The sequence below is a fragment of the Canis lupus genome, chromosome 2, assembly GCF_011100685.1.
Source record: "Canis lupus familiaris isolate Mischka breed German Shepherd chromosome 2, alternate assembly UU_Cfam_GSD_1.0, whole genome shotgun sequence".
Classification (NCBI taxonomy): Eukaryota; Metazoa; Chordata; class Mammalia; order Carnivora; family Canidae; genus Canis; species Canis lupus.
Genome location: NC_049223.1, coordinates 44,154,997 through 44,165,341, shown reverse-complemented (window position 1 = coordinate 44,165,341; position 10,345 = coordinate 44,154,997).

Below are 10,345 nucleotides of genomic sequence, written 5' to 3'. Positions count from 1 at the left end.
TAAATTTACTGGTATGGTCAGAAAGCTGTCGTAAACTTCTCAGTTTTAAGCTTTGAAGGCTTAAAGTACATACATTCTTTTTTTTTTTTTTTTTTTGAAATATCAATAGTTAGGAATATCAGCTATCGTCCTCGTCACAAGCCTCTAAGACTCTCTTAGTCTTTTGAAGAAACAAATTCTACTTTAACCATCAGTGATAAGCAGAATGCATTTGTTGATTATATTGAACAGCAAATAGTTACTCAGTTATAATAACTAATAACAAAGTAGAAGAAAGTAAAGTTCTCCACTGAGGTGCCACTCACAGCTCTCCTATCAGGCCCTGATCAGTGCTTCCCCTGAGGAAGAGAACATCCCAACAAGGACACTGACAAAATGCCAAGGCCTTCCAATCCATTCTGTAGATCCTACAGTCTTTGGAGCATTTATATTCATAATATTTTATCACCACAAAAATCCATGGCAGAGAAGGCCAAGATTCCTTTTCTTTTTTTCCTTCCCTCCCCCGCTTTTTTAAAAAAGGCAGACTGCCACATGTGGTGCTTCATTTGGATGTACCTGGAGCCTTGGAAGTTTGACCACCTGATAGGCTCCTAACATGGACTTTGGTCCTTGGTCATGATAGAAGGATGGGTATCTGATAACAATAAATAGTTGAAGTTTCATTACCTATTAAAATGATGATACAATATTTAAAGTACACACAGAAAAAGTAACACGACTAAGTGATCCTTTTTTTTTTTTTTTTTAATTGGAGATTTAGTTAGGAGAGGAGAAGACGGAGAGGGAAAGAGAATCTCCAGCAGACTCCCCACTGAGCAAAGCACCAACCACAAGGGGCTCAATCCCAGGACTCTGAGATCATGACCTGAGCTGAGCTGAAATCAAGAGTCAGATGCTTAACTGGCTGAGCCACCCAGGTGCCCCTGATCCTAGAAGTGAGAAACCTGCTATTCTTTGTTCTTTAATAATTAAGAATATAAGCCCGACACAAAGCAAAAGTATTTCTCTTGGGAGTCATCTCTGCTCTAATGGCAGATTACACAGTAGGTAAGAATAGCTTTACCAACCAATTTGCTTCTCATTTTAACAAGGAGGAAAAAAACAAGTTTATTTTTTCATCAGTGTATTATTTGATAATAAAAGACTCACATACTTCTTGAAAAAGTGATCATCCCGAAAAGTCCATCAAAATTGAGCTAGCTTAAAAAAAAAAAAAAAAAAAAATTGAGCTAGCTTGAAGCCAGAGATCTGTCAGCTTAATTGTGTGTTCGAGTGCTGCTTGGTGAACTCTGGATAAAAATGGGTTCAATAATGACAATTACCTCCTCTTCCCCTTTTACCTGTTTTTCCGCCTTGGAAAGGATCTCCTTGAGGATATAGCTGGCCTTTAGCTGGTAAATGAATCTCTCTTGGGGCCAGATATGCTCAGTTTCCAGTTTCCCAATAAAGAGATTTCTCCAAGGTCTGGAGCCTCATCACCAGTGGAAATGTAAATACATAGCTCCAGAATTGACCTTGGAGTTGATCTCACAGTAGAACCCCTTGTCGCATGAGGAAATAAGTTATAGTATACTTTCCAAGGAGAATAATTAAGCAAATGCCTACCCCAGTTCCCAATGAAGTTGGTATCTACTTTGTCATATAAATTGTGGGAAACTTTAGAGTGACTTTGTAATCTCCTGAGAGCTTCCAACATGAAAGCTCTCCATTGGACTAACCTGACAATAAATCAAGTATCTTTCCATAGTGATTATAGAGAGGTCTCTCTTTGTTGACAAGATCTTCTCCAACATTCACACACTCTACTTTTGTCCTTCTCTATGCTCTTGAGTATTATGTTTCAACTTCACACTTTATTTTAAAACAGATTTTCTCTTTTTCCCTTGATAGGCAACAACAAAGCTCATTACTTTGCATACACAGCTGAAGGTGTTTACCATTATCATTCCTCCAATAACCTCAACTGCTAAGGAAATTTAGTGCGTATGCATAAAACCTTAATATATAAGCATATATGTAAGCATACTTATATAATAACATAACAACAGGAAGGAAAGTTTTGTATACGTGTACTGAATATACAGATATTCAATATTTTAAATTAAATTGGATCCCGAACATCTTATCAAGCGGATGCACTACATAATTAATACTGATATATTTACTATTAACATAAAAATGTTGGACATCAATTTTAAGAAACAAAGAATATATTTTTAAATATATTCTTGTTTTTAAAACAAGTTTTAAAAATAGAGGAAAAATTTAAATAGGGAAAAAGCATTTGTTAGAATCATGTATCCTTGGGCAAATCTTTTAATGCCCTAGTATTATATTAAATGATAATGCTCCCCAACACTACATCTTTGCCTTATTTCTAAATAAGAAGAATCCCTGCCCCCACACCCCATGCCCAGACTTCCTGATATCCATTTGACTCTGCAGAGTTACTGAATGTATACTGGATGCAGATGATTGTCCCAGGGTAGAAAAGAGACAATGTGGAGACAGTGGAAAGAATATGAATTTTGACTCACTTATCTGTGTTTTAGTTTCCTCCTCTGTAAAAAGATCATTTCAACACCCACTTGCCAGAATTATCTTAGAAGTGGTGTAGTAGGTACACAATACTGGGAAGCTGCTACTATCATCAACATTATTGCCATTCTGATTATAAAACCACTAAACATATATTGATGATTCTCATAATACCTCATAAGTGCCACAGTGGAGATGTAAATACAGGCTAGGTAGGGCTTGAGAGGAGAGAAAAATCATTCTTAAGAGATTAATTTCCTTTCCCCTTTTAGACAATTACTGGTTTTCAAAACCTGTTTATTTAATAAAACCGTTAAGATTATAAAGGACTAATTAATGTAGCAAAGTTTATAAGATAAGCAGTGATTTATGCTTTGCGATGAGCCTTTTAATCACTCAAAATCTAGCAACGCTACACAGGGAAGTGAAAAAAGGGACTAAAGTGAGCTTCCCAGACTGAGTGGGAACGTGAGGGCAGGGAGGATGGCAATCGGGGGGATGGAAAGATGGAAAGATGTCCCCTCAACGAGGGAGAGGACCCGAGAAGGGAAGGTATACTAGGTATGCCAGGTACTTCAGAGGGAATAAAAGCAAGCGAAATTCTGGTGCTAGAGGCCTTTCACCCTCATTATGTGTGAAAGTTCATTAGTGGACTCAGAATAAAAATGAGGTTAATAATAGCTCAGGAAGGGATCCCTGGGTGGCGCAGCGGTTTAGGCCTGCCTTTGGCCCAGGGCACGATCCTGGAGATTCGGTATTGAGTCCCACGTCGGGCTCCCGGTGCATGGAGCCTGCTTCTCCCTCTGCCTATGTCTCTGCCTCTCTCTCTCTCTCTCTCTCTCTCTCTCTCTCTCTCTCTCTCTGTGACTAATAAAAATTAAATAATAGCTCAGGAAGAGGCATTAAAAATAATATTCATCATCTATTATTTAACAACTAGATATCCTATAGTAAGAACTGAAGAGAACCACGTCTCTCTCCCTCATCCTACGTTCGCGTTGAAGGTATCCTCCCAAAGGAGAACCGTGAATGAGCTGAGATGGGAGATAAATTCCTGGCTACTTCTGAGATCCAGTGTGGAAAGCTGACATATAATGCAAGGTAGTGAAGCCACCTCCCAATTTGCCATGCTCATGTGAGAAGAATTAAAGCATCAGCTCTGCAAGTAGGACCAACTGTTTTCACAGAGTGAGGGCTCAAAGGAATTCTCTCTGCTTCTAGTAGTCGATCCATATCATGCTTGACATAAAAAGAAACACAAATAAAATACATTTAATAAAACTATGAAAATAAAATAGCTGATTTTATTAAACCCTGTATGCCAGGCACGTGCTAAGAATATTACATTCATTTTTGTTATTAATTTTTCATAGAATCTTCTGAAGTGGGTATTTTATCATCAGTTTTAGAGTCATCATGGTAACATAGCTAAGTAAATGGCAGAGTGAAAATTCAATTGCAGATCTTTTTAACTGTGAAGCCCATGGTCTGTACATGGATTGCATTTACAGTGGTTTTTGTTAAGTGCACTTCTCAAAGTAACTCTAGTTCTGATTTTTTCCTCTGTTCCAAATATTCCCAAGAAGGAAAAGAAGGTGGTAGGAAAAAGTGGTGAAGGCACCATATGGTCCAGCAATATTCCATGGAACTAAACATTTGGGGACATTCATGAGCATTTTTATGAACAAATGTACTACATATGGCTATTTCTACACAAAAGAACAAGTGTTCATGTACACATAAAAGTGAAGCTAATTTATAGAACTCTGTTCACACAACTCATTTTAAGCTACTTATTGACTTTGTAGGACTGATTTATGCTTCTATGGTAGGGTTAAAAGTCATTATGAGAACAGCTTGAGCCACAAGTTCCCTTCAAGAGGTAACAGGATGTTGTTTTAGAAAGGGACACTTTAATAAGGTGCATGGGGCCAAAGAAGGGTCAATGAGAGCCCAGCTATCAAGAGGGAGACCTAAATGCTGCTGTATTAGAAATAAATAAAATCGGTGGTGAAAAGAGCAAAGAAGAGTAGGAAAAGGACATGAGAGACAAGTGGAAGAGGATATTCACCATGATGCTAGAGGAGTTTTGACTATAGTACCCTCCAAGCTTCAGTTTTAAGTTCTTTATCTCTGAGTCTCAACATCAAATGCTCCACTTTTCTCCCAAACTTTCAGTACAGTCTGCTGCCTTGACTTAGCTGTACTTGTATATGGGTGTGCACGTCTGTGTGAGTGTGTGTGTGTCTGCATCTTAGCAAAAAGCTGTGGAGCTTTAGTGAGATCCTCTTTCAATGGTATGAGTTCAGAGGACACAAGAACTCAGAACCGAGATGATCATGATAGTGGAAATCTCTGAAGAGCCAAATAGTGGAATGTACTTAGAGTCAGAGTGTCCCCTGCTGATAAGAGTTACAAAGACATTCATGACAAAGTATGTATGCCAAAACAGAAGGTAATAACGTTGTGTACAAGACTGCTGCATAACTACTAGGTATTTATTCAAAGGATACAAAAATACTGATTCGAAGGGCTCATGCACCCCCATGTGTATAGCAGCATTATCGACAATTGCCAAATTATAGAAAAAGCCCACATGTCCATCGACTGAAGAATGGATAAAGAAGATGTGGAGTGAATATATATATATATATATTATTCAAATATATATATTTGATATATATTTAATATATATTAAATATAAATATATATTTATTCAAATATATTATTCAAATTATATATATATATATATATATATATTATTCAAAAGAATAAAATCTTGCCATTTGCAATGACCCGGACCTAGCTAGAGTGTATTATGCTAACCAAAATAAGTCAGTCAGAGAAAGACAAATATCGTATGATTTTACTCATAGGTAGAATTTAAGAAATGGAACAGATGAACATTGGGAAAGGGAAAGAAAAATAAAATAAGATAAAAATAGAGAGGGAGGCGAACCATAAGAGACTCTTAACTCGAGGGAACAAACTGAGGGTTGCTAGAAGGTAGGTTGATGGAGGATGGGCTAAATGGATGACAGGCATTAAGGAGGCACTCGTGATGAGCACTGGGTGTCACATGTAAGTGATGAATCACTAAATTCTACTCCTGAAACCAATACTACACTATGTGTTAACTAGCTTGAATTTAAATAAAATCTTGGAAGAAAAAAAAAAGACTTGCACGAATGAAAAGAGATAGTTGGAAAGAATATAATGGGTTTTCATGAAAATAAATAAATATCTTGAGATTTCTTCAGTATCCTTCAGTATAATGCAAAAGTGTATTTAATGATGAAGCTTAGCAAACTTCTATGCCTTCATGGCTTTACTGATAAAGACTGCCAGGCTATCAAGAATACAGCATAATAAAGCTATAAATTTTATGTTCTATATAAGTATGTAAATATCTTGGATGTGTAGCTGATGAACATTTTTGAAGAAAGCCAGGAGGCAATAATGGTTTTACTAACATTTGACTTTTTTTCTAGAGTGACAATCTGGCCTGTTTATGTCACTCATTGGAATAAATGCAGTTTGGGAATTTCCATGAAAGCTGGCACCACCCTGGAGACACTTCTCTCAGAATGATAGTTCTATGACAGATACAAGCAAGCCTATATGGGCAGCACAGGTGTGCTTTTGGCAGAGCCAGTAATACAATACTCCATACAGAATGTGTTCATTTTCACTGTGGCCCAGGCTTTCAGAAATTATTTTGCTCAATAATCTGTAAAGGTGGCCACTTTTCATCAGGCACCACCTTGTCCATCATCAAACATGTCACCATGAAGAAGGGCCTGCCTTGTACTATCTTGTAACACACGGTTCAGTTCAAGAAGGTGACAAAGAAGTGACTTTATTTGATCAGTGGAGCTTAACAAACTGTATGTACTCTCCTTTTGTGGTTCTTTTTTTTTTTTTAATATTTGGGTCTAACTTTTTATTGCTAAAGGAATAGTAGTTCATTATGTAGAAAACAGTTGTTCTTATTATACTTTATGTGTCTTATTACTATTCCGGTGGACACCTGGAATCATGTAAATAGCTCTGGGAATGTTATTTAGCAGAGGACCACTCATGCTTCTTCTTCTCAATGTTCTAAAAGTCCTTACTGTATGACTTAACAAGGACTTCAATGCCTTTGCTCTTATCTATCTCTGACCTTCTGAAGGTGCTTGTTTTCACCCTTCCTCTTTTTCCCTCTTTTCTTCTGCTTTATCTCCTCTTCCATTAGGGGTTGGTTTTTTTTTTTTTTAATGCAGAAATTTCAAGACAAAAACAGAGTCCTATTGTTCCTCTCATTCTAAAATTACAACTATTTTCAGCTCTAATTACCCAAGGCTTTATTTAGAAACTCTAGCTTATTTTAAATGGTAAAATTTTTTACATCTACCTTTCTTGCTTGTCAGAATGAATCAAAGGATGACTGAGGCATCCTCTGATGGCTTCTTCCTTGCTACTGTGATTTCATTTCTCAATGACACACAGGAACTAGTGTTCAAATGGTGCAGCCCACGCAAATCCACTCTACCAGAACCAGGATGCAACCTCTATTCCTTACTTTTAAAATACCACTTTTTCAAAGGTGGGAAACTTTCTACTGAATAAGACTGTCATTTCAGAATCAAAAGCAGTGTGACCCAGACTTGAAAGTTCTATTAGCAGAGTAGTCTCACTCTTTGGTACTCAGTGGATATTCCTTCCGGAGATATGCTAGGGCTTATTTAGCTACTGGCTTTCTGGTGGGGGACGGATGGGAAGTCATCTGATTTATAGCATCTGACAATTCCCATGGTGTAAACACTGACACCATGGCTAAATTCCAACTACCAACAAGATGTCATCAAACATGGAAGTAAGACAGCTGTGCAATTACACAGCATTCTATTTCCCCCATACAGATACCAATGTAAGTTACCTTAAAAGCATAGGTAACATAAAATGTAGTAAGATCATTAGAAAATGATGAGCTTTTAGCAGCTATTACCTTTGTTTTTGTTCTTATTTAGTTGTAGGTTTATATAATTCAATTTTTAATAATGAAAGTGTTTAAAAACTGGCTCACAACATTCTTGAAAAGTTAACAACTGGTCCTTACAAGCCGGTGTGAGGCAGCTTCAGCACACCACCAGCTTCTTCCCTCTCTCTCAATGCCTGCTCCATCCTCATACTCACAGATTAAGAATGGGAGGAGGATAAACAAGTAAATACTTATTGGACATCTAATGTGTTTGAGTCAATGTGCCCAATTATTTATAGATCTCAACAAAGTAGAATAGTATTGATTGCATACTTATTATAGGCCAGGCCCAGCACTAGGCATTTTTTCCTTATTACCTCATTATGTGCTTACAACCGATCTATGAAGTGAGTGTTAATGTGCATTTTACTGATGAGGAGTTCGAGGCTCACAGAGGGAAAGAGCTTCCTTAAACTATATCATCTAGTAAGCGAGGATCAATGCAGTAAATTAGGATCAGTATTCAGGTGTCTTAGACTTCACATTCTCACTTTGTTATTTACCCTCATAGTAACTTCGTGAGGCGGATTTTACTATTGACTTTTACAGATAAGGTTTAGAAACAATAGGGGATGGTTTCAAGACCATATAATTTATAGATGGGAGGACTGTGTACTTTCAAAGCTTATGATTTGTCTACGGTGACATTGTGTTTACCTCAACTTCAGGATGCTCCTTCTGCTGAAAATTTAAGTTATTGGATTTACTGAGTTACATTCAAGTCTCAGAATTAAGGAGTTACCCCCTCAACAAAAGCAATTTTATATTAAAATAATACAGAAGCCAAAGAAGAAGACAGTGCTTAAGATGAAACAAAAGATCCATAACCAGAAATGTCAAGCAACAGCCATGATCCAGGAACCATCAGATTTTTGTTAGCCTAGGCATCCTAACACTTCCAGCCATGTTCTTTATTCTGCCCATCAGAGAAAGAGGTCACCACTCAATATTTGCAACAAAGAGTTTCATTTATTGCCTGTTTACGCAATTGAGTGCTGTACTTGAGCTTTTCTGAGCAAAATTAGAGGTTGATATTACATCTATTTAGCTTCATTCTTTCTTACTCAAGATAGGCCTCTTTAATATGATAGAGAAGTTGGCTCCCATAAGCCCCAACCTCATACCCTTCTAGTATATAATTAAAGGGGCAAGAATATCCCACTATTGGAAATAAGAAACTCAATAGCAAGTCACTCTGATTGCTTGGTTTGAATAGCATGTGCCTTGCTGGACCAACCCAAGTACAGAGCAATGAAATGGTTCGGGCCTGGTCATCTACCTCTGCAGTGGGGACAAAAAGTTGGTTACGAGGAGTGGGTAGCCAGGGATAAGCAAAGCACAGTTACATTAAAAAAAAAAAAAAAAAAGTAATGAGAAGACCTTCTGAGCAGCCACAAACAACAATGATCAGAATGTATTATAATAAAATTTATTCTTATAATATCTTCTACATTGCCATGCCTGGCAATCTGATTATTGGTCAAGCAGGTTCCCTTAATTGAAATTGTAGGCTTTTAGTATAGAGAAAGTAGAAAGTATTAAAACTGGCATACTTCATATGAAGACCACTCTATCATTAATTCTCCCTGGATTTCCATAATTTGAAGTTGCAAATAGTGGGTTCATTAGTAAGTTGGGCAAACAGGGACATACTTTACAGAATCATCTTTCTAAAGTCCACTTAATGCAGCGGGGGCGGGGGGTTAGTGTTTCACCATTATGTGTCCATATATGGGAGGGATAATTCTGAAATGCAGAGAGCAGCCGCTAACTTGTGGCATGGCATCTCCTACCATGGTGCCTCCCAAAGATTCTCTGAGCAGAGACCAGAGGATTAAATTGGAGACCAGGAAGAAAAGAACCTTTTTCCTAAAACACACATCAATGCCAAAGAATAAAACAAATGTCTCCTAGAAATGAAAGTAGGATCATTAAGAAAATAAGTACATTCAACTTTATATTTGTCACACAGTAATACATAAAATATAGGTATATGCTTTTACTTTGTTGGCTAAAAAATAAAGTGCATAAACTCATTCCCTTCCTTCAGTTAGAAGTATAACCACATTTTTTTCATAGTAATGTCAATAGTTTCCTTATTTAAACAGTAACTAGCCAGTTTCTGATGCTAAGGTAAGCAGAGAGCATGGAAGACAAAACTAGGAAGGAAATTTGAGAACAAAAGAATGTTCCTTCACAGTTAACAGGATAAGCCTTGACACTTGGGACCCTCCTATGGTGAAAACCTTGGCCTCCACTATCAGTACATTATCTCTCTTCATTTCACAGGTTTCCTAGGGATTAAAAGTGACAAAGTAGTACAATTCCCACTTAGAGAACATTAAAAAAAATTATGGTCCTCTATTTCTATCAGTTCCATTGCTATTTACCCCTCTTATTTAGCTTCTGAATTTGGAAGGAAAACATAAGCAGAAAACTCCATGTGGACTGAACATGTAGCACCTGCAGGGAGTCACATCTTTCAGAGGGAGAGGTTACCATCTCTAGGCATCAAAACCAAATGGGACCATACCCATCAGGAAAAATGGCATAGGAGACAGGATCTCCATTTTTTGTGTGGCCAATCAGATGTCTGTGCAGGAGATGTAGAAGAGGCCACGTTTCTTTTTTTTTTTTTTTTTTTTCTTTCTTTTTTTTTTTTTTATTGGTGTTCAATTTACCAATATACAGAATAACCCCCAGTGCCCGTCACTGGGAGTGCCCAATCACTCCCACCCCCCGCCCTCCTCCCCTTCTACCACCCCTAGTTCGTTTCCCAGA